The following is an 18,947-nucleotide window of genomic DNA, read 5'->3' on the forward strand; positions in this document are numbered from 1 at the left end:
ACAATCTGACTGTCTGTCATTCCAAGCTTTTTCAGCTGCAATACCAAAACGTCCTTTTGGGCAGAGGGGTGCTACTGAGCAATTCTGTCTGTCAATCATCACCTCCCGTGTACATATGTATTGTTTAACCTTATTATAGTGCCTGGCAACTGGAGACTTCTCATCTTTATTTCTAATATTACTCTTGTGCTCCGTAATTCTGGTTTTCAATTCTCTTTTGGTCTTTCCCAAATAGCAAAAACCACAAGGGCACTTTAAAAAAAACTACATATTTTGTCTTACATGTAATTCTCCCTTTGACTTAAATTGTTTTAAGTGTGAGTAAAAGAGTCTCCTGTTATCATGGCATTACAATTAATACAACCTTTACACGGGAAATTCCCTGAGGGTAGGGTAGATAAAAAGTGTTGTGGTTGAATATAATTTTTAACCTTATTATAGTGCCTGGTTACTGACATGTTACTGACCATGATACTGACCATGTTACTGACCATGATACTGACATGTTACTGACCATGATACTGACCATGATGCTACCATGATACTGACCATGATACTGACCATGATACTGATACTGATTATAAGATGTAACACTTTTCTCAACAATTTGAGCAGTTATGGCCCGGACAGCTGGCGTGGCGGTCCGGGCACAGCGTGTCGTGGGTTCGACTCCCGATCCTGACGGACTTTGCTGCGTGTCACTTCCATCTCTCTCTCCCCATTTCCTCTCAGACTACTGTATACTATCTAATAAAAAGGCAGATAAAGCCAAAAACAATTATTTAAAAAAAAATCTTAATTTAACAAATTATTACGTTATTATATTATGCAAAAACCCGTTATTGCGCTACCGCTCATGATTTTATTATATTATGAGCTTTTATGACATTTAGTTTATTATATTATGAACTGTTATTACGCTGTTATTACATTATGAGTTGCTACAAGGTGCTCTATATCACCAAGATGGCCGCCAGGGGAAAGGGGGGCAAAGGCGGGCAAGTTTCTGATAATAATTTATCCCCATTATGTTCAGTTGTGTGTTCAGAGATGTTATTAATAATTGGAAATAAAAAATGGATGTTTCCTGCATTTTTGGGTGAGCGGGGAACATAGAACCTTTTTTTTTGTTAATGGGGAACATAGAACCTTTTTTGGGTAAGTGGGGAACATAGAACCTTTTTTTAGGTAAAAGGGGAACATAGAACCCAGGGAACATAGAACCTTTTTTGGTAAGTGGGGAACATAGAACCTTTTTTGCGGGGAACATAGAACCTGGGGAACATAGAACCTGGGGAACATAGGTACGGTCCCTTCCACCCTGGTGACCAAAGTAAATGCTCTCCAGGGGAGTTAGCTGTAGCAAGTGTTAGCCACATTCTTAGCCAAATATCAATTTAGTTTCTGGGGCCAAGTGAGCGATAGTGTTCCAGATGTCCTCCGGTTGATTTTTACTTGGCTGTCGATGCTTCTATTGTCCCAAAAAGAGCTCTGAACGTGATTTAAAAGATAGTTTGCGTCTGTACGCTGTATAAACCGAATGGGGGGAAGTAGCATGTTTTCCCCTACCATGCTAACCGGACGTGACGTTTATGGGCGTTGCTTTCTAGCTTTGTGTGAATGTATAATGGAATATATTATAGTATGTTGTGGGTTGCATATTGCGATGGCAGTTATATCAAATTGAAAAGGATAAATCAAGAAAATGGGACACTTTATGAGACCAAAAAAAGACATCGGTGCAGCATCAGTAATCAAACAATGAAATTACAGTATTTTGTATTGCACTGACAGCTGCAGTACTTCGTTCTCCCATACCCGAAGTGGGCTGTGATTTTGTAGGAGCCCGTGTGACTCCATAATAACTCTCCTGGTGCCACTTTACACTACAAATATTTGCTTAAAATAACGCTGTAGCTATGTTCACTACACTTAAGACATGTTAACAAATGGGAGCTTGTAGATCTGCATTCTTTCTCTCAATTAATTGTCTTACTATGCTAGAGTCACAACAATCATGGACTTTGGAAACTATAGACTCCAAACTATGGACAAAACCTACCCTCTTTCCTAGTCTTTTTTGGGTTCACGTCCTCAGTCTCATTTCTCCCTCTCCTCTGGGCGGAGATGGGGGGAGGACAGACAGAGGAGGCAGAAAGAGGAGGAAATTCGGAGGTGGAAGGCTTAGGGGTGGGGGTGGAAGAGGAAGAGAGAGGAAGACCATGGTCAGTGGAGACAGTAGGAGAAGGGTTAGTTGTGGGAGGACAGACAGACGGGCGGGAGACTGAGGTGGATCCGTTGCTGGGCAGGGAATCAGTTCCAATATGATGGTCACATCTGTGGTGGATCTAGGATAGAATAGAGAAAAAATGTTTTTTAAAAGTCAACCTGGTCCACTACATCAAAGCGAACACATGACGTTGGTACTACCGAGTATCGATTCAATGAAAAACAAACGATACCTATTTTTGATACTCCTGAACACCCCCGTGGCCGGTTACGCTACTAAAATTATATTGAACTAGACCATACCCGGTCGACACATCCGTGGTGGGATATGCGCACATGATCTGGCAACCCGGGAGGCAACATTATTTCACACATAAACGCTAATAAGAAGCTGAGATTTGATGAAATTAAAAAACGGGCTTCACAGTTAAGTTCAGATGGTAATGGTCAATGGCTGTGTGCAAAATCAGAGCAATTGCTCCAGCCACTGAGGAGAACGCCACTGAGAACCGGCTTCACCACTACAGACAGTCACCACTACAGACAGTCACCACTACAGACAGAGGTTACTAGAATTATAGTAGGATAGTAGGATTATAGTAGGATGCTTGAGTGTACTCGTTACTCTGAAAATAGCCGACTATTGCCGATAATGTTTATTTTGATGATCCAACGTCTATCTTCAAACAAACACTTGTATAGATTATAGCCGATGCAATAGCAGCCAAAGTAACAGTAGACACATCAGACTACAGTAAAGCTAGAACTTGATTTCTAAATATTTCAAGCAATTTCATGGCCGTGGGAACCCAACTACTATCAATCAGTGGTGGCCAGCGCAGTCATGTATGCGGCAGTCATGTATGTGGTGGTGTGTTGGGGGGGGGTACTATCAGGTGGCAGCAAGAGACTAAATCAAGCTGTTTCTGTCCTTGGAAACAACTTGGATACTATGGAGGAGGTGGCCAATAGCAGAATGGACAATAAACTCAAGGCCATCACGGACATTCATCATCATTCGTCTAGTACTGTGGCAGGACAGAAAAGCTATTTCAGCAACAAACTGTTAAACCCAAGTTGCAAGAAGGAGTGCTATAGGAGATATTTCCTGCCTTGATCAAGCGGATTAGGATGGAAGATGTGGGATGCAATGATAATTAAAAAAAATAAAAAGACTGCACAATGATTACATAGCTTCCAGTCAGGTTTTTTACAACATTTCGACTCAAGGTCTTTTTCAGAAGACCTTCAGAAGTCATCTTTAATCTTTGGGAGGACTTGTTTTCTAGATGTGGGATGCAAGCCATTGGACACTTTATGAAGTATCTACCTACCTCGCTAAGAGCATTTAAAAAGCTGACAGGGAGAAGTTACCTCTCATTTGGTTCCTCAGCAACCAGCTCATCTTCGTCGTCCCCCTCAAGAGGTGGACTCCCCTCCTCCTCAGCATCAGCATGCTGGTCAGCAGGTGGACTCTCCTCCTGGTCAGCAGGTGGACTCTCCTCCTGGTCAGCAGGTGGACTCCCCTCTTCCTCAGCATCAGCATGCTGGTCAGCAGGTGGACTCTCCTCCTCAGCATCAGCATGCTGGTCAGCTAGTAGACTCTCCTCCTTGTCAGCAGCAAGGAGCCGATGGACTTCGGGTGTAGCTGCTGTGATTAGCCAATTAACATGATTAATTTAATTTTAAAGGTGTACATATCAATCCATCAAGGGAATTGTCATTAAGAATTCTGAAGAAAAGAAATACATAATTATAAATAGGGCTACGTGTATGTGTGTTCTAGACTTTTAGATTAATATAATGATGATAATAATAATCAGTTTCTTACCAATGCATTGGAGATATCCATACGCATTCTTCATTGCGTCGAACAAATGCATGTCTTCCTGCTGGAAATTAATGCACTCGAAGTGGTTCAGGGCATTTTTCTTTGCCAAACTGGGTCCAAAAGGGAATGGGCTTTAAGCCCAAAGCTCCGAGTTTTTGCACCTAAATGAACAGATGAAGAAAAGCAGTTGGAACACTGGTTAAAAGCAATTATTTAACATGATGTGCAACCTGTCTTGGATTTGGATGGTTATGTCATGGGGATATTTGACTGTCATATATATATTGATCTCAGGAGTGTATGCATATTACAAATTGCCATCTGCCAGACACCACTTTTGTGGGTTTCCTGTCAGGAAGTCACACCCTACCTTATCAGGTGGGGTGTGTGGTGTACATGGTAAGTTTTATCCAAACGAAGAGTGACAGCATGTTTTAATATTTAATCAAGTACATATTACACTGGCGAGGGGGGGTAAGACACCTCCTTTGTGTTTATTGTCCCTGTGTTAATGAGACATTCTGATTTAGCTGTATGTAATAGGCCATGCCACACCTTATGGGTCTTGGTTATGGGACCCATAGAGATACATAGAGAGAACATTAGGCAATGGCGGACGTGCATCGAGAAACAAAGGGACTATCCCATGATTCTCCGCGGCACACGGAAGGGTGTTTTCCTACGCAGCCAATAAAACAGCCGAGCCGTGCTAACCAGGAACTGCTCTGTTGAATTGAATATTCATGAGTCCCGGAAAAGAAGCGCTGTGATTGGCCAGTAGTAACTGTGACGCAGCTATCCCTCCGTTTTCTCGAGGAAGTAGGGCTTCAGGTTGTTGCACGTCGCTCCAATGGAACACAGAGCCTAATGCTCTCTCTATCTCTATGATGGGACCCCCTGTGGCCTGTGCATTGCTGAGAGAACAGGATATAGAGACAGTCATATGTATTCAGTATTATCTAACAGACAATATAACTTCCTCTCTCACAGTTTATGGACAGAAATGGCTTCTTCCACATTGGATCTAAACATTGAAAATATCATAATAATGCATATGTTATGGACACTATGTTTACACCAGTGGAACATTAACCTACTTCAACCCTTAACCTTTTTGATTGTCATATTAATATGATAACCCATTTAGACCTTAAGATGATTGTAAAAACAAAACATCTAAATACGGCTGTCATGATTAGGACATTTTAAATGACAATTACAATTTAATTGTGTTTTTATTGTGGACAGTTTCAATTCCGTTTGGCTAAGGTTGCACATAGCAGATATGATACATAACCTTGACATACAAAGAAATTACAAATATTATGACAACTTTATACTTAAAAAAGTTCTCTGATAGTGGGAATAGTCAATCTACAAGCTCACAACACGTTGCAATGTGACGCGTTGAAAGGTTGTAGACCGTATACATGTTTATACTATATTTGTACTTTGATACTAATCCAGGGCATTGGATTGGTATAATTGCAATATTACGCTGAAAAATCGGTGATGGAATAAGTACTGACATTTTGTGCTAGTAAAAGTAGATATAATACGTAGAAATACTGTCACAAGTAAAGGTCGGGTACAAAAGTATTGGCATTAAAATACATTTAAAGTTCAAAAATAAAAAGTACTCTAATGTTCAATAAAAATATAGAAGAAAAGGACAAAAATAACAATGTGTCACAACACAACACTGAGTTTATAGATCTTCGTTGTGTATATTTTGAGATAGGGATTTTGTGTTTTATTATAATTTCACTGGCAATGAATCTAGAAGAAATAAAGGATTCATTTTCAAAACGTTGCTTCTTTAAACTTTTTCATGATTTTAAGAAGGATCTTCATATAGTTTTACTTACCGCTACTATTGCAGCATTGACGTGTCTTGACACGTTTTTAATTTTAATTTCTTTTTTGGCCCACTCTGGGCCAAACTTCTTGCATCTTTCTGCCACCCGTGGCGTGATGGACAGGGATGCCAAACACTGGGGGCACGTCTTCTCCCAGACAGAGCAGACCTTCTCACACGAGGAACACACAATCGTCCTCCTTCGTGTCATTTTTAGAACTGTTGAGACAAAGAAAAAGAAAGAACTTTACATTATGTATTTAAGAATGTAGAGAAGGAACCAAACACACTCTTATAGCAGTAGGGCTTTGGTCTCATATGATAAGTTATTTAAAACCAAACCTACGATAACGTGGGTTAAAGTGGTAATTCTAATTTTGTTGGGGACACCATGGAGGAATATATGACTATATGACTTTTAATCCCTAGCAAGGTTTGGGTAGACTATATTATATTCAGAATCTGTTAGGCTTTATAAACAAAGTTAAATTACACAGATGATGGCTGACATTACACAAGATAAACCAGTAGTTCTCAAACTGTTTCATTTCAAGGACCCCCCCCCCCCCCCCCCACACACACACACACACACACACACACACACACACACACACACACACACACACACACACACACACACACACACACACATGGGAGAGGCAATACACAGCTCACAAAAAATGGATGAGGATGCTGTCAGAACTGCAAGGACACACTGCAATACACTATCTCAGTAACAGACATTACACAATGTCTCCCACCGTCTCTCTCTCACAGTGGGGGGGCGGGGGGTACTTAAATATCAAAGGAACACAAAAATCCTTGGTAGTCATACGGTGTGCCCAGATGTCCATGTGCCCAGTCATCTCGTGCGCCCAGATGTCCGTGTGCCCATTCATCTCGTGTGCCCAGATGTCCGTATGCCCACTTATCCGGTGTGCCCAGTTGTCTAGAAACTCATGTGCCCAGATGTCCAGTGTGCCCACCTGACCGGTATTCCAAAGATTCATATAAAAAGGTACATACCGTTTTCAGTCGCTGGCCGCTGAACCCTTTGGGGATTAATAAAGTTTATCTTATCTTATCTTATCTTAACCCAGACTGTATACAGCAGCGTTGTGAAGAAGACTGGGAACCATGGAGCTGGGAACCATGGGAAGTGACTGTAAACAGTGACTTCCCCCCGCGCAGTACCAACTAGCCAATCACAGCGCCGTCCGTGCCAAAAGACCCGCCCTTACCTTCCTCTGATTGGCGTGACCAAACGTCAGTCACTGTGACGTTTAAGGAAGCATGCGATCACTAATGTAACGTGACGTCACGGTTTGGAAAGTTATTTTAACGTGGTCTTTCTCAACAAATTGCAATCGAAGAATTACCAAAATAGTATGAAAATGCTCAGAATAATACATTGTTTTTTTGTGGGTGGTGGTGTGTGTGGTCTGATGCAGTTAAAATAATCTTTTTAGCACGTTCTGTCGTTTCAATGAGATCATATGACCAGTGGTTGATTTGCATACTGCCGGGAGCGGTCATGCACACACACACACACACACACACACACACACTCCACACACACACACACACACACACACACACACACACACACACACACACACACACACACACACACACACACACACACACACACACACACACACACCAAATGCATTTGCAGATAATCTACATGCATTTTTTAGGTGTGTCATTGTCTCCAAGTATCCCCCAATTTACACATTCTAGTATCTATGACCCCACATTAAATTTCCATGAAACCACATAACTCCATTTGACAAGATGTTTATCTCTGGAACCCAAATCTAAGGATATTTATGTTATTAGGAATGATTCAGTCCAATATTGTCGGTCCATAATACCTTTACTGTCTATGTACTGTAGATATGGAGATCACAGGGAAATTCTGATCAAATTCAAAATTGTTCTCTTGTTGTATTTAGTTGAATATATTGGATTGATCAAGATGAACTATCCATCATTTAGCTGGGGACCCCCTGGAACCCTGTCAAGGACCCCTGGAGGTCCCCAAACCCTACATTGAGATCCACTGATCTACATGTCAAATTAAGAACTAACTAGAGACACCATGATTGATATACTTATATCTGTTTGGTGCATCTCATGTGTTTGGTAGTTGAAGAAACTCAACATTTAAAAGAAATGAAACAATGTCATTCATTAGTAACGCTCCCCCACTCTGTGTGCAGTGCAAAGGGCCTTGATCAGCCAAATCCTGAACAGGAGAGGAGATGTACAAATTATATTAAGCAGTATCATCTCAACACTCTAAAGAGTTTCCAAGTCTCTGTCTGTAGATTTTCACTCTAATAAATTCAACACTTTGTGAGCTTTTACATCAGCTAATTTGGTCAATATGTTGTGAAGAGGGGGAAAGGAGGAGCAGTCAACAAAGTGGTTCATATAGCATCAAAATCCAGACTATTTTAACTTGTTTTATAATTAGGATATTTGAAAATAGCGTGGTGCATTGTGAGCTTGTAGATCAGCTATTTACAAAAAAAAAGTTTAGATTTGGGAATAATCTTGAAGAATGTTAACAAAGATCATCACTTTATTTTATTCACATACCAGTATGCTAACCTTTTTTTTTTTTTTTTAATATCCTAAGTATTAAGGACGTCATAGGTGGTTTATGTATATTTTCTAATAATAATCTAACCCAAAAGTTTTCAAATAATTGTAGTGGTGTTAAAAGTAAAATATGTGCCTCTGAGAGTAGAGTAGAAGTATAAAGTATAAACAATGTAACTCAGGTAAATGTATCTCAAACCACATGGTGTCGCCATTGGTTTGTAGTATGACTAAATGAAATAGAATGATGTCTATAACATATATTCAATACTTTAATATAATAAAAGCGTTCCTGAAATAATGAAGACTTTAGTTCTGACAGTGGCTTAGCCTTATTACATCACCTGTACTCACCTGGCATAAAAGGGGCTCTGAGAGCAGCTTCTTGAGCCATTCATTACTAAACTACAACATGAAGAGACCACCGCTGAAGAAGAGATTCATCCAGAGGACACTACCTTTCACCACCGCTGCCAAGACCTTGGCCGCGCCAGGAACAGCGCAATACATACATTGATTATACTTGCATATTGTTTTTATTAGCGTTTTTCAGTTTTGTAGTCAGTGTTGTTGTTAACTTGTTTCCCAACTTGTTTATCCCCGAGCCCCCTCCCCCCCCATTCGGAGGGATTGTCTTAGCCTACACCAAACGATTTGTTCATTTGCTCAATGGAGAGAGGTTTGTCCACTGAGAGTCCACGTTGAGGAGCAGTTTCGGAGGGTGTAGTGGTCTTAGCGTCCATCAAAGCCTCTGTGCCGTCGTAAGCAACCAGCTGTGGGGGTTGGGGGTTGGGGGGGATGGGTCTCGGGGGCTCCAGCACGGACTCTGCTCGGTCACTGGCCGTGGAAGGAACCGCAGGTTTAATCCAGTGCATCAGGGCCTCTGCTCCGGTAGAAGCAGCTAGATGACTCCATGGTTCAGCGTGCATCACAGCCGGTGAAAACAGCTGCGTGACTCCATGGTTCCGCGTCCTCGGCTACGTTGCATCTCCCGGTCGATCGCCGTGGCACGTCGGTGCAGGCGCCCTCGTCGACGGCTGCGGTGGAATCAGCGAGAGTGTTTCGGTTGATCATCGGGGTTGATTTGCCTAGTTGAGTTGGTGGGGAGCCATTGATGTTATCGGCGTAGCTAGCTTCGGTAGCAACGCTGGCTAGGCTAGCTCCGGTGATCCGGAAGTTCTTTGTTACAGCCTGGCTTTGTTGTTCCCCGTTGCTAATGGCAACGTTAGCCACGGCCGCTAGCCTCGATCCGAGCGGATTGCCTTGTGGTTACTGGGCCAGGGTTACTGTGAACGTCTCCTGAAAGTAGTAGTATTGCGGGGGCACGGTGGCGCAGTCGGTAGCGCTGTCGCCTCACAGCAAGAAGGTCCTGGGTTCGATTCCCGCCGGGGACGCTGTGGGCGCTGGGGGCGTGTCTTCTCCTCCGCGTCATCAGCGCCCATACCCTAGGTGGGGTTGGCGAAAGGGCCTACTCTGTGTGGAGTTTGCGTGTTCTCCCCGTGTCTCCCAGCGGGTGGGGGTCAGTCGTACCGTAGTGCTTTCCGTCCTGCGAAGCCACTGGCCGAGCCCTGTCACGTGATCAAATCGGGGAGGGTCCCTCCTTTGCATGTCTCATGCATATTTGCTTGTGATTTGCATGTCTAGTAGCCATGTGTTTCTGTTATGCCATGTGATTTGCATGTCTAGTAGCTATGTGTTTCTGTTATGCCACGGGTCGTGGGTTCGATCCCAGGCTCCGCCAACCAACAATGAACAACTCTCAGACAACTGCAGCTGATCTGAAAACACAGTCTCATTGCACACAGTTGTCATCCGTTCTTGTTCATTTGTTAACTGGACAGCGTGACAATGAATTGGGTGATAACATTTCTTGTAAACGGTGATGAAGGGTTTAAAGTGGCTAAAAGGATTTTGATACTGTATAACAAAACTGCTCAGTGGATTATGTTAAGAAATCACAACTTCACTCAAACTGTTGACAACTTTAGTGTCAAAGAGGCTGATGGCACCTGTGTTCAGATCGGCTCACCTGAAACCCACTTCTTTTGTTTTCTTGTAGACGTTTACAGCTGTACTACAACTTCACTGACACAACTGTGGGGATACTGATGGCGCTATTTATTTGTGGTATTATAATGTTACAAAATGAAGAGTATTTACAATATGTGCAATGAGAATAAGGAATTAAGGTTTTATTTGTACTGTGCAAACAACGACAATAGTAAGAATGAATAGAAAAACTAAAACTAAGGTAAAAACAATAACACTTTTAGAGCACCATAGCACCCAGTGCAAAAGTAGTCACATCAACAATGTGCAAGAAAGGTGTATAGACAATAGCAGAAAAACACGTATACGGTATAGCAGCATATCGTTACTGTTGGGCAGAAACCTTGTATATTCATATTTGAACTTGTTATGTTTCTTCGTAAAATAATGCCCTACTGCATCTTACAAGAGTGTTGCACAAAAGTAGTGAAAATAACCGATCTACAAGCTCACAACGCGTCACATTGCGCCACGTTGTGTGCTTGTAGATTGGCTATTTAATGATAAAAAAGGAACGTTTTTTGACATACAAGGTTTCCACCGGACAGCAACAGTAACAGTAGTAGTAGTTAGTAACAGTACCTATACAAAAAGTACCCAATAATCACTTTACAAATGTGCAAGAAACAGTATATGTTCTATCTATCTATCTATCTATCTATCTATCTATCTATCTATCTATCTAAAGCAAGAGCAGTCACATCAATGTGCAAGAAACACTTGGTGGGGGGGGGGGGGCAAACGGTGTGACAATTGTCATGGCAGTCCCCTGAACAGTGTTTGTGCCAAGTTTGGTGTGGATCGGGGCAACTAGACGTCTCACAAGTTAAACCGGATGTTACGTTTGTGACATCCAAGGTCCCACTCTGTCCCTATTTATGCCTGTAGTTCGTCAACAACAGAGTGCTCATAACTGTCGAACACTCTTTTGTCCAGTCCCTTCGATGTCGACATCTTTTTGTCTTGGCAGAAGCTCTTTTTTTTATATCTTCTTATATGTCCCTGTGTTATTTTTCCACACAGCGTGCACACAGGGAGATTCTGCACCCGTGAGACTTTAGGATTAGCTCCCAGAGCTAAAGGTTGTTCCGCTACCTTCCTCTTATACAGTGTAGACTTGGCCCATTTGGGTTCACCGGAGGACAGAGGAGGAGCTTGGGTGGTGGGAGGAGGAGGAGGAGGAGGAGGAGGAGGAGGAGGAGGAAGGGTGTGAGGAGGAGGATGTGTGGAAGGAGGAGGATTGGTGTGCACCACAACAGGCAACACAGTGCCTGTTCTCTCCTTCAACACCTTGGTGCCTGCCGTGCTGGGGGTGTGGCTATATTCCAGCAGTGGGTAGTCAGGTGGAGGGAGGACAGATGGCTGAAGTGGTGCTGGAGGAAGATCCTGGGAGGATATGGACTGGGTCTTCATGATGCAGGAGGGTTTCTTGGTGGAGTGGAGGTTAGCCTCTCCTGCCGACGGATGAAGTCCCGAACAGTTTTAGTGTTTATTTTCGGGAGAGGAATACCAGTTTTTGACAGAACAGGATCGTCCACCAAGACCATTTGCTGGATCCTGTCGTAGGCCTTGGTGATCGATTCCTTCTCTGGGTTGGTGCTACTAGGTAACCTCAACCACAGAAGTTTAACCAGCGTGTACATCAGCCTGTTGTGCTCTGCACTGACATTTTGCTGCGCTGGAGCATACCTCTTGGCAAATTTCAGGCACCAGGTACCAGCGCAGCTTCAACTGGGTCGTCTCTTTTTGTGCGACAGTAGAGGGTATTTCCCCAGTGGATTTTACAGCTGGTTAAACTTCTGTGGTTGCCTGTCGTGCTCTTCCAGCTCATTCCATGCCTCTAGAATCTTGTTCCGCTCATCTGATGTAATGCTCAGCCTCTCTGTGGGGCTGAGGCTGAAGTCCACCAGTAGGGAACAGAAGCGTTCCACATTTTTGAACCCTGGCAACGGATTCAGACTACAGGCGTCCTCCTGTTGTGAAAGACAATAATACTGTGATAAGTCCTTTACGTTAATCAAACAAAAAACAACAAAAATAGCAAATGGAAACAAACTGCATGCCAGAAAGCATAGACCTGGAAATGTAATGAAAGAAAATACTTACAAGGGCTGGAGGATGCTCTGAGCCCATCTCATCAGCAGAGCGCACAATGTGGCGGGGTTGGACATCATCAACAGAGGTGTCACCTTCCTCTTCACAACTTTCGTAGGCCTCGTCCTCGAGGTCAGACTGACCAGGCTGCATCACCTCATCCTCATCCCCAGGGCCTTCATTTTGGAGGTTTTCCAGTGTAAAGCCACGAGATTCCCCTGTGCTCTGGCTGAACGGGTATTCCAGCCCGAGCAACTCGTTGGACGTGACACTGGATGGTCCTCGGAAGTTTTCTTCCTCTTTCTCCCCAAACATCTGCTGGCAGCGGGTGTTGAGGCGGTCAAGCAGTGACGAAGAGTACATCCTGAACCGGCGTCCCTTCTCACCGTACACCGAGGCTGAACTCCGGTCCGAGTTCCACCGTGCAATTCCACTGAGCAGGTAAACCTGGTAGGGGCGTGCTGCACAGTGGGGACCTGCAAGTGACATTGAAATGTATTGGTAGCATCGGCTGACTTTACATGGCTTTGGCCTATTTTCTAAAGTAAATATACAGTATAGACCAGAAATATGTTTTATAGCAGATTGCTGCTTTTCTTTTGTCATATTTATGTCATATTTATCGCTGTCGGGCAGAAACCTCCAATACATATTTTAACTTTTTATGTTTTTTTCTTAAATGAATGCCCTAATTCATCCTACTACAGTGTCTCACAAAAGTACCAAAAATAGCAGATCTACAAGGTTCAAACGTAACGTGATTTGACCTTGTAGATTGCCATTTTTTTATTTTTGAATTTGCAAAATAACATTTTTGGACAAATGTCATTTCCATCGTACAGCGACAGTGATGCACAGCACACCATCATGACCACATATCTTCAGTGTCAACTTGAGAATATAGTAATACTGTATACTATAGTTATTGTAAATGTGTTGACAAAATAATACCTGGAATCATGAGCGGCAGAAATTTGTGGAATCCTTCCAGGCTGTTGGTGCCACGTACTCCCTTGAAATAGGGGACAGCTACACCGTTGATGGTAGTAGAATGAGTCACCCTATACATGGGAATGCCTGGAGGGTCCTGGAAGCATTCCAGATGCCGCTGATGTCCTGCCCACTCCTCATCTATGGCTTCTGTGAATAAACCATTAAGCACAACTATGAGATGGACAGTAATATGTGTGTAGTAACAGCACTTGACAAATAAACCAATATTGAAATAGCAATAGTAACTGTTAACATCTTTTACCTGGAGTTTTGAACAGGCTGACACCATTCTCATCCAGACCAGCAGGACCCTTAAAGTCTTCAATGGCAGTGTGTACAAGGTTGAAGGTCTCCTGAGCACCCAGGGTAACCCTCCGCACATGGTGCTTTAGGTGATCTCTGGAGATGTGGAGTTGTATCATCTCCTCCTCCGAGAGAGCTGACAGAGCCGCAGGGTCCTTTGCTCTAGCCGCCTTTATCAACACTTCCAGATCTGCCCGGTTGTACGCCAGCACTGCTCCTGCCAGGGCGGACTTGAAGGCTGAGTACTTGCAATGGGACTCGGTGCGCACAGCCGAGTCAAAGCGATGTATCCAGTGGAATATGTCTAGACGTACCACCATGCCTTGGTCCACCCAGGGCCTGGAACAAGCTCTCCAGAGCTGTCTGACCTTTGTCGCGGCAGCACCCCCGATCCACGTACAGGATCTTCGGCACAGGCTGGTTGGCCTGCTCGTACCGGTCCATAAGCCCCTGACACATAGGCCTGAGCTTCTCGGTGGACTCTTCGCAGGTGAGGACGAAGGTGAGCACCTGAGAAAACTCATTTCCAATAGTGGTGAACCACTCAGCTGTGGCTTTGCCCTCGCCGGACAGCTTCTTCACCACCTGGAACATGTTCAGAACATACGAATAAATGTTTTAATTCAACACAAAAATAAATAAATACATGATTGCACTTTTTTCTACACACCTTCTTGGTGGAGTCCATTTTCAGGAATGTGCCAAAGGTGGAGAGAATCTGTCTCCTGTAGTCCTGGACGTGGTCAGCTTCTTCCAAGAGGAAGGCATGTCGAAGTAGCCGAGGAGTGGGCAGCTCTCTCTGCAGAGGTGGAACCTTGAAGGTTTGGCCTCCAAATGCATGGCCTATAGTGCCGGGTCCCATCAAAGTAGAGATTATTGTGGTGTACAGGTCCTTCCTGTGGAGGTACTCCTCACAATGTTTTTTTTGGACCTGTCGCCACACCTTCGCCATGGTGTTCCCCTCACTACGGTCCCATAGAAGATGTACCACTTTCTTGTCCACACCGCGCCTGTAATATTATAATCAATGCATAAAAATGAGCCGGTGCAACTACACTAAGGCATGTTGACATATTTACATTGACATTGTACAAATAATGCCCGGGAATTACACCCTGTACACAAATTAAAGACTGTAGTAGCTGAATGTTTATTAAACACATTACTGTAATTTTATTTCAACCGCTTTTGACAGGAAAAAAGTATACTACTCGTGTTATAGGGTATAACAACAGTAGAAACAATGTGTTGTGGTGCTCATGTCTTTATTTGACTTCTGAATGAAAAGCAGTGATACAGAACAAATCAGTGCTAAGCGATGGAAGCTTTACTGGGTCCAAAAGCATAATTAAGTCAAATCTAACTCTAATCCAGTTATCTGTTTGTAATTCCTTTTTTTAAAGGCCTATTACAGGTCTAATAAACAAGTAGGTAATTTCTACTGCAGCTAACCAGGTCAATATACAAAGGTAAGTGTAATATTGTAATCTAGTCTAGTCTTCAAAGTTAGCCAAATGGGTAGGTAACAAAGGTGAGTATTAAACTAAATGTCCTTTTTACAGGTATAATGAGAGATAAGTAAACAACTAAACATGTAATTACTAATTATTCTTTTACAGCAAATACAGTAAGTATTCTAGGTTAATACAACATAGTTGTATCTGTAAATAGGCTACATTTAGATTACACTTAACACAGTAGGCTAAACATTGTCCTAATAACAATTAAGACCCTAAACTATAGCACTGAAAAAAAAATGGCGCTAACACAAATGGTTGAAAGTAGTTCTTATTTATTTTGACAAAACATTTGTGGCTGCAGTTCTGGAAGCCTCACCCAAGTGCCACCACTATAGCACACATATCATACTTACTTGGCGGTTAGGACAGCAGGAAACATGGCTTGGTGAGCCCCACTGAGCTGTGAGAGGATAGCATTATCCCATGCCAGGAAACGAGCCGTCGTTCCACTTTCACCTTTCTTTGATGCTGCCCTAGCTGCCTTTTGACACGGGTGACAGGCCAGGACCTCTGTCAGCATGCTGTACCAGCTGGACACATCACAGATGTGACGTACCTGCAAAATGAAAACAAATGTTAAATGCAAAGATAGTATCTAGTATGTTTCAATAAAGTCTAACAGTGTTATTTTCTGCATAACCTGGGACATTTCATTCACATAATAAAAACAGTAAATACCCCTCTATGGAAGCCAGACCTGGTCAGGTACACGTCTTCCTCTTTGGCCACACATGCCTCGCCCCGAGGACACTTTAACTTGCACTTCCACACAGCAACAGGCCGCCACACAAACAGGCGACTCGTGAAGAACAGGTCTGGATTTGGTTTACCACCACTGGCCATATAGCCTGGAGGGTCAGGAGGATAAAACCACATCCCGTCTGTCCTCTGTACCCGTCGCCTTTTCAGCTGTCCTGTCTTGTCGTCCATGTATGTTTCAATGGGTTTAAACAGCCCTCTTTGTAGATCATTTTTTATCCAAGAGATGTCAGCCTGTGGGATGGCGCCTAGGTGTTCCCAATTCTGTGACCACCCCTCGAACGGAACCTGAAACAAGTCAAAACATTTGTCCACTCGAAAAATAAATTCATGTAGTATAAAATATACTCAATTATAAAAGGTTTGTGAATATTACTTCGTCGTGGGGTGAGGTGAGCAACGGTTCCTCAAAGGATGGCACAGTCGCGGTCAAGGTGGCAGAGCCGTTGGAGGCCGACAGATAACCTGGTCATGGTAGCGGTGACAACCGGCAGTGGCGTGGTCGAGGAGGTTGTGATGGCGGACACTGTTGCTGTGGAGGGCACAGCAGAGTCCTCTGTGCTGAGCAGTCCTTTCAAATAACAAAAAAAGATTTGATATTTCATCAACTGTGAGATGAACATAGAAAGCAACAAGCAAACAATAAAGGCACATAGTTATCAAGCATCCTAGTGTGTGCAATTATCTTCATCGATAGACATAATCCAATCATCATCCTCCCAATTGGGATCAGGTGGAGGGGAGCTGTATTCCTAGATAACAAAAACATTGTCAAAGGCTGGACTCGGGCTAGATAAATATATTATATCTGACATAACACATTGTATCTTGTGTCACTACAAATCAGTTATGTGTGCTTCATATACTGTACAGCTTACTTGGTCCCTCTTAGCCATGATGTATTTCCAGAACCTTTGAATTATTTGGGAGGTGATGGAAGATATTGCTGCATCCAACAACAGCTGTACAGCTCTGTGTGCCCGACAGATTAATGCCTTCTTTTCTGTACTGAAGTCCTCTGGCTTATCTCTCTGTTTGGGGTACATTCTGTGCAAGTTCCACATTTCCAGAAACGTAGTGCTCTCGAACCCTTTCTGGCCATAGATGCAACTGTCAATATTGGCCTCTAGGAAATTTGCCACCTGTGGTATGCTTTCTGCATTTTCTGCCAGATAGTCCTTGATCCACCCCTGGTTTATATCTTGCTTCCGAGCTGGATTCTGTACTTCTTTCCTGTGGTTGTCCACTAGACTGTAAATATAGTATAATAATGCTTTAGTTATAGCATAAATAATTAATGACATTATTGCTGTGTTGTTGTTGTTGTTAACCTTTTGATAAGACATATGCTGATAGATGAGGATGATAACAAACATGCATTCCCATGTATTTAGGAGTAATGTCATTGGAATGACAATAAAGCTTTAATGTCATTTTTAAATTTATTTTTATAGAGTATGTACTTACTACTTTATGTATCCTACGTCATTCTCGGCAAGCCAGTGGAAAGTGGCGTTTTTATACTGTCCACACGGAAACACCAACTTTCCCAGGCATTGCTGCGTGTTGGTGCTGGGATGCCATCATCATGTAGCCGTTGTTCAGCATAGGAGAGGGCTGTGGGCTCCTCCAGCAGCTGCTTGGGAGGTTTGGGGAAGAACTCTATTTTATCCTTCTAGGGCCTGGCCTTCTCCGATGGTGCAATTATGGCCTGTTGGCGGCACACGGGTACATTTTTGTACATCACCCGGATCACTGGCGTTGCCATGCTGTGATACTTGCGCGCGCACACACACACACACACACACACACACACACACACACACACACACACACACACACACACACACACACACACACACACACACACACACACACAGTATACTTTACACTATGGATCTTCAACCAACAAGGGGTCCGGGACCCCTACGGGGTCCTCAGACTTACTACAGGGGAGACACCACATATGAGTGATAGGAAAAAATGTTAGCATCCCTATTCTGAGGTGAACATTAGCCAAAAAACAGCCAATCTACAAGCTTACAACAAGCTTGTAGATGGTCTATTTTCAGCCAAGATGTCTGGTGTAGAGGGGGATGCACTTTTTCCCCCTCTACACCAGACATCTTGGCTGAGAATAGCCCATCTAAGTGAGGCACTGGTCAATTTTTACAAAGTATTGAGGGTTTAAGTGGTTAGATGTCTGAAAATACTCATATATAAGCATACATCCAACATATTAATAGAAAAGATCATGTGTAAACAAACACACAAACAAAGGCATTGATTTAAAGAACACTGATGATAGTGCTGTCAAATAAGTCTATGAATATATGAAATTGAAATCGATGATAAAGTGTCATCTGGAAAACATTTTTGCTTCATCTCTCTCTCAGCTAAGGAGCCTTGAAAAGCGTTGAAGACCCCTGCTTGAATTTATTTCAGAGCATTTTCCAAAGTATAGGCCCACATCTATTCTTTATTTTTCCAATTGTAGGGAAAATAGCTAATTTAACACTAAGGTGCCCCCCCCCCCCCCCTGCTTTGGGGTCGTGATTAAACAGCTTTCTTCATACTGTATGTATACTGTATACTGTATGTACATGGCCTAATTTGATCACAGAATAATGCCTCGTGAATCACATTGTAGCCTAATTCAGACTGACCAGTGTTCACAAAATAACTAAGCCTATATACTTCT

This window comes from Gymnoscopelus microlampas (genome assembly GCF_963454915.1).
Source record: "Gymnoscopelus microlampas genome assembly, contig: SCAFFOLD_26, whole genome shotgun sequence".
Lineage (NCBI taxonomy): Eukaryota > Metazoa > Chordata > Actinopteri > Myctophiformes > Myctophidae > Gymnoscopelus > Gymnoscopelus microlampas.